The sequence below is a fragment of the Brassica rapa genome, chromosome A01, assembly GCF_000309985.2.
Source record: "Brassica rapa cultivar Chiifu-401-42 chromosome A01, CAAS_Brap_v3.01, whole genome shotgun sequence".
Classification (NCBI taxonomy): domain Eukaryota; kingdom Viridiplantae; phylum Streptophyta; class Magnoliopsida; order Brassicales; family Brassicaceae; genus Brassica; species Brassica rapa.
The window spans coordinates 22230195-22238054 of NC_024795.2; positions in this window are offsets into that span (position 1 = coordinate 22230195).

Below are 7860 nucleotides of genomic sequence, written 5' to 3' on the forward strand. Positions count from 1 at the left end.
ATAATAAATTATTTATAGGCTTTGTATTTATTGATTTGTTTTTTATAAAGCTTAGAAAATCAATAGGATGATTGGTTGGTTGATACATCTTATAAAGAAAACGAAAATTATAGGTGGTCTGAATATTGTTCATCGATCGTTGCATGATGTAAGTTGACTATATAAAACTTGACCATGACCATTTCAAACTAAAGTATATGTAGGTTATATGCATTTGTTATATTGTAGTTAATATATTTTAAATATTACATACGTCAAGTGATTCACGTTTTCGTAAAAATAAAATTCAAGTTCATTATTGGACCGTACTCGTCCGTAATAAAGCTACGTTAAATATGATGTATTTTTAGGTTCATTTATTGACATTAAGTTTAAATTTGATTAAGGAAAACTCATTAATTTAACTGGAATAAGACAAGCATTAAAATAGGTAGGTTCATTTAATGACATTAAATTTGAATTTGATTAAGGAAAACTAATTAATTTAACTGGAAAAAACAAGCATTAAAATATATAGTTTAATTTAATTCTCAGTGGTATGGAAGTGTAAATAAATTAGAAAACTTAGGGATATTTTTTAGTGGGTACTTCTTTTTAATAATATAGATTATAGAACTATTAGTTTTGAACAATTTTAGTGATTATCTTAATATATTAATTAACAGAGATTAAAAAATTCTATCAAAACTTTAAATGTAACTAAGTTTCTTTTAATAATGAAATAGTTAATATTTTACAAAAGAAAAACATTTATGATAACTACGACGTATGATCTACATAAATATTTGATATTATCTTATTTATTATTTTACAAAAAAAATATCCGCTTTCATATGTTAAAAAAAGTTATATTGTTCATGGTTTTGTTAGTTATATATATTGTTTTGTATTTTGTTAACATTAGCTCATCAGTCCCCAGAAAGATAACATTTTTAATAGTTACAATAGAACAAGTCCCATGTTTTATAGGTGTATGTAATTTATTATTTTTAGTTAATAGGTGAGTAGTTAAAAAGAAAAAAATTTCAGGTTTTAACTGGTGTATGTAATTTAATATTTTTTTGTTATCACTATAAAAACTTATGCTTATACTCCAGTGATACAAGTTTAATGCTCAATTACAAATCGTAATAAAAAACATACAAATGGCAAACTTACAAAGAAGAAAAAGATGAATATTTTGAAACATAAAAGATCACGTAAACATTCTCAAAACAATGGTTCTAATCATGTATATAAATTATATAATTTGAAGAAACATCATGATAGATGATTTCGTTTTATTGTGTGACTATAAGTTCTGATATTGACTGATGATATTTTTCATAATTTGAGGTAATTTTTCTCGAAGGAATTTTGATCAAATGAATTTTTTTATGAGTAGTTTCACTATCGGGGACTATACCACATAATATAGAATGAATCCTTTGCCTTTTAAGATAAAACTCTATAGAACAACCAAAATCCCTTCTTGTGATGATCTCTCAAAAAAGTTGGCAAATAGTTATTTCAAGGAATTAAAAAGAAATATTAGAACGTCAATATGAAAAGAAAGTTTTAGTCGGTGAATTTTTTATATCATTTTTTTGTTTTTATTGATGTGTCATGTTTATGTTATGTATGTTCATCAGTTCTTCGAACTAATGTTTTAAGTTTTAGACATTTTTGGTGAAGTTTTGAATGTTTGACCTTTAGAAGATCTTCAATTAAATTATAATTAACTATTCGTGACACAATGTAGATTTTATGCGGCGTTTAATTTAATTTTTATAACATAATGATTTGAATATTTAATATGTTATGATATATGTTTAACGTGCACATTGTGGTTTGGATATGCTAATCAAGTGTCATATTTATTTAAATCAGTCTTATAAATCACCGGTGATATGTATTATTGAATTTTTATCTGAATTCTCTACATAGTTATGTGTCCAAAAATATGTATTTCTTCGTACTTTTAATAACATGAGATGAGTATGATTTCACTTGAACCACCCAAAATAAACTCTAAATTGCTTTTAAATATTTCGCATCTACCTTTATTTAGGACACTAAATAAACAAAAAAAAACTCTAAAACTATGGTACTTGAGCCAAAAATGTTAAAAATAGACAAATGTAATCAAGCAAATAAAAAATACTGTTAAATTTGGATTCAATCAAGCAAATCATTCAACTTCGATATAGAAGAATCATGTATAAAAAAGAAAAATAAGTCCATATAATAAGCAATTAAGATTTGGTTAAAACCCCAAAAACATACAGAAAATAATTTAATATTTATATCTAATTAAATAAATTAGTATAAATATAAAAATTAACATTAACAGAAAATTATTAAGAATATATATTAGCCCGCAAAAATGCGGGCCCACACCTAGTTAGTCATTAATCAACTAATAATCATTAATCATCATATGAAAGATAAAATGGAGAAAGGAGATGAGTTTATTTTCTCTTGATTTGTGGTTTCTTTTCCTATATAGATGTGTCACTTATTGAAATTGAACTATCTTGAAAATTGAATTACTTATGGTTCAAATTACCAGTGCAAGTTGTCAACAACAAAGAAAAAGAAACTACCAATATGTGTTGGTTATTTTCTAGTAATGGTCAATCAATATATCTATGTTATAACTTATAACCAGGGGCAGAGCTACATGGTAAGGACAGGGGTCAGCTAACCCTAGTCAAATATGAAAAACTAAAATTTTTTTTGAAACTAAGGCTTGAAAAACTAAATTTTGAAGCTTAGATATGTGATGTAAATAAAAGCTGCTCAGTTTAACTACTTTGTTTTGACCCCCCTTATCCAAGATCGATACACGTCTTTGCACCCTCTTATCTTTTTTAAATTTTTTTTTTCTTTAACTAATTTGGATCTAAAAATCCAGTTTTAAAATGAACATATAAGTCAAACTCTTTTCAAATGTTCTCTTATGTTTTTCTGCTTGTTTACGTTTTCATTGGACCTTTAAAACATCCATTATAGAGAATATATTTCTTTTGCCACATATTTTTTTTCTTTCAGCTGTTTACTTATTTTTTGCAATTTATTTTATTCATTTTCTACTTTTTAAAACTTTATTTAACAATTAATTTTTAAATGCTAAAAATCTGATACATTCCGTTTTGTTTCCCATCCCAATCTTTCACATTCTTTCATATATAATTTTTAAAAATTCAAACAGCTTAATAGTTTATGTTACAAATACTTTTAAAATATTATTAATAAATTAAATTTTAATTTTAATTTAATTAATTTTATTCCGGTATAAATATTTTCTGGCTCCGGCACTACTTATAACTAATGATCGAACCGCCACTGCTTATAACTAATGATCGAACGAAAGCATTAAAGGTTTTCGATCACAAAATCGTTAGGTTTGACCATTTCTTTGTACCATTTCTGTTTATATCATTTTTTACATCTCGCTAATTTAAATCATGATCTTCATAGAATAGTACAAAAAGTTTTGTGGTATCAGTTTCTTCTTAACGAGAAACGAGTTTCAATAGGGTATTACACTAGGGTATATAAAAAGACTTGACTAACTCTAAAAGAAAAGACCAAAGTTTAGCAAAAAAGAAACTCTAAAAGAAAAGACTTTTGCAACTTCTGGTTTGTGTGACGTGATCTCATTCGTATAATGGTTGGTTAAGTTATTTATGGTTTTTTAATCGATATGGTTCAAACATGTGAACATGTAATATATATGGCATATTATTATTTTAGGGGTGTTGATGTTTTAATAGGGTACTAATTAACAAATAAATTTTATATTATATTTTTGCTGTCAAAAATTATTATTATTAAATGTTTGTATGAACTTAATATATTATGTATATTTTTAGTAGTGGTTTCATACGTTTTGGGTGTGCATGATTTATATTAAATGATTTAAGGTTTTTATGAAATAAAATGTGATGTATGAAATGTGTTTTTGGTACAATATATCAACATTATAATACAAACAATCTTTATCAGTGTTTTTTTTGTCAAAAATATATATATATAATTATATATATATATATCCGTCAATAATAAGTATTCACATACTGAGTAAAATATGTTATCAAGATTTATGAAATGTTTAACAATTTTAATAGTTTGACAAATGTTTTTTATAATTAATTTTTAATATATTAAATTGGTTTGAAAAAGTGATTTTTAGACTGTAAACTAAATCATAAAGTTAATATGAGCTTCCTTTTTTTTTAAACAATATATGGGCTAGTTAATAAAAGTCTATTTATTACAAAATTCTCACCATGTTTAAGTGGGCTTCCGACAGCAATAATATAAGAACAAAAACATAATATATCTTCATTAGTTTTGAAAAAAGTCAGACAAAAAATCAATATTGACTGTTAATTTGCTAAAAAAAAAGGAAAGTCATTCGAATCTTCCACGCCGAAAGCTCATCTTCATCAAACCTCCATTTCTAGAATCGATGATCGATTTCTGAGGCGCTATAACCGTCCTCACCCTAACCGATCTAAAGAGAGTACAACAAATCGAGTGGATCAGGTTGATTTTTTTTTATAATCGAGAGAAAGTACATTTTCGTTTCCTTCATCTATGATTCAAACTATCTTCTCTTTTGTTTCTTGATGCTTTTTCGTAACATGCAAAACCAGATCGTTGATAACCTGGCGGGTAAATATCTGTCTTCTCCGATCGGTCTTTACATACTGATGGTTTGAATTTAATTTTTTTAGTTGAAGTATTAGCCGTAATGAAAATCATTTTTTCTCTGCATTACATGAATTATTTTAGGAAAAACTTTGCTGGCTGCATGATTGATGACACACGTTTGCATAGTTGTAGTTTTTGGGTAGTCTGTGTACTCAATGTTCAGTATTACTATACTTTAGTCTTTAATCATTAAATTATAACTTTTACCAATAGTTTTTGGGATAATCTGTGTACTCTATGTTTTTTTTTTAATTTCCCCTTGCTTTCACACATCTTTCTAATCCTTGCCATCATAGACTCAATCTTTGCTTTCTCTGATACAGCTTCTCTAAATAAATCTTGAGCATGATCGGAAACATTTGATACATCACTTTCTTGACTGCTAAAAATTAACTGTTCATAATAAACATATTTGAGTGCTTATATATACATTCAGGGAAGATGTTATTATCTGAAACATACCTAACCTGGAATGGATTCGTAACGTTGGAGCTATTAGTTCATGTTACTGCTATCTGCCTTAGTTTAGGAGTAGACTTAGCACCATCTTTTCTTAAAACATGACTGCTTTGCTTCACACCAGATTGTAACATTGTTTTGCTCTGTATTATTTGCTCAGTTTCTGGTTTTTAGTTATTATGATTTTGCTAAAAGTATACCAAATCAAAATAAATATCTAAAGTAGCAACACATACCTTTTAAATCTGTATTAAGTCTGCTCCTCTATGAAGTTGGATATTTTGTCGTATTTAGTGTATCTGAGCAGCAAAGTGTGTTATAATATATGCCCGTCCATGTTTACAAAATTGATGTAAATCTTACTTTTGCAGTGTATAGATATTGGATCCGACATATGACCAGCTCGTAACTGATAGCCATCTGAAACCTTACTCTCATATTATAGACAAAAAGCACCTCAAAATTGTTTACCTTCTTGTCAGAGAAAATGATTTCCGTTGTCTCACTAAATTGTTCACTTTATCAAAATCCAGGTGTGAAAAAACTTTGACTTGGATCCACGTTTCAGTTTTGTACGCCTTGATATCGGACATGTATGATAACTTCAGTGTAGGCTTCATTTTCTATGCCTAATTTTTTAGCAAGGTGTTAGGTTGAATGGGTCGAGTAGATAATATATATAGCAAAAGGAAAAGATTTGGTGAGAATAAAGAAAGATATTAAAGATTTTATTTAAAAAATTGTTAGTAAGATATGCCTTGCGAGTCGGATTTTGCTATAAATTAGGAATATATTATTTTTGGATTCATTATGGAAATTTAAATTAATTATTAAACTTCAAAGGATTGAAATATATTGGTGGTTAGCGTAATTAATTTATTGTTGAGAGAATATGCTTAGAAAATATGGACCTGTTACTGACTTGATAGATATTTGGTAATCCGTTTCGCAAGGCATATCTTTATTTGCATATTTGGTTGTTTGTGTGAGACATTTTCTATTAGTGATAAGATCAATAAAAAATTTTATTAACGATTAATAGTATTAAGTCGGAAAATTGATAGACAATATGGGGTTTATGGTTTGAATTATGAAAAATTCAAAGTTTCATATTTCGTTTGTGCTCATCTAATTATTATTATTATCATATTGTAAATGGAAATATATAATATGCAATAATATATTCACGGATCAATATGGGGTTTATGGTTTGTTTTTGCATGGTAAACAATTTTTTATATTTGTGTTAAAAAAAATTTATATTGAGACAACACTTGTAAAAATAGTTCTAGGGTTTATGGATTCACTTGAAATTAGGCGTTGTAGGGTTTATTGATTCGTTTGCTAGGTATACGATATACAATGGGGCAATCCGTTTTTTTCTAAAGTTCATGCTGCTCAGATGATAATTTTAATATCAAATTTGTATTCAATGGACTTGGTATGCAATGAACATCCTATCAATGTTTTAGGGTTTAGGGATACAATACTTATAATTTATTATTTTTTAGGGAAAAAGAAATGTTAGTTATTTTCGTCAGTATTTCAATCAAAAACGTTTTTGAAAGACTTAAACGTAAGTGGGTCAAAGCAATCTAACTTTTTAATTAAATAAGTGGAAAAAGAATACACAAAATTAGGAGAAGGTTACCTGGGAGGCTGCGTTTTATTGGAAAAAACAAAAAAACTTTTTAATTAAAATCATAGCTTAAAAATAATATAGTGGCAGAATCTTGTAAATATTGTTAAAACATAAGGGCACCTCAAAAAAGGGCCTTCTGTTTTAATAGTATTGATTAATATAAAAACATGATCGAAATTCGGTCAGTATATTATATTCGATCACGCAATGATCAGTTAACAAAGTATTCGGAAAGATAATCATATAAACGAAATTAATATCTAAATTATGCAAATGGAATTTTCAAATCAACCACAATCATAGAAGAGAAATTTCAAGGATAAATATAAGAAATATTTTATCACGAATATAGTTTTCAAAGATCAAAATGACTAACAAAATTTTTAGACCTTATATGATTAACTAATCTAATTTAGTGTTTAGATTTTAAAGATGAAGTTTTGAGTTGGAGTTTATAATTTTTTAAAATAAATAAATAAAAACTAAGAAAATAAAAAATCGTTTTAATAAGAATTTCGTATTTCAAAATATTTTTATACTTGAAAAAGAAATTAAAATTTAAAAGTTCGAATTCAAAAACTTATTATTCGAAAATATTTTTTTTAATTTATGTAAATAATTAGATATATTTAAACATCTATAAAATAAGGATTTAATAGTTTTTTTTACCCTTTTTAATAAAATAAATTCCGGTCATTTTCTTCTTCATGATATTTTTTGATTAAAAAACATATTTAATGGTCATCTTAGAAATTTGTCTATCATACAATTAGTCAAAGACCTTTTCTCTGGAAGTTGGAAAACGAGTTGGTCTTTTCTTTTACCATTGATCTAAGATGATGTTTTGTTAGAGCATTTTCATTGCATGGGTTCTTATTTTAGAATATCTAACTAAATATAAGGAAAATAACAATTAATTGAATGAATATTTCAAAATGTTGAGATACATATTTAGAAGTATTTTTAAGTATATCATTTTAAATATTTCTGGGTGGATATCACAACATTTTGAGATACTGATCCAATCAATTGTTACTTTTTATTTTATTTCTAGGTTA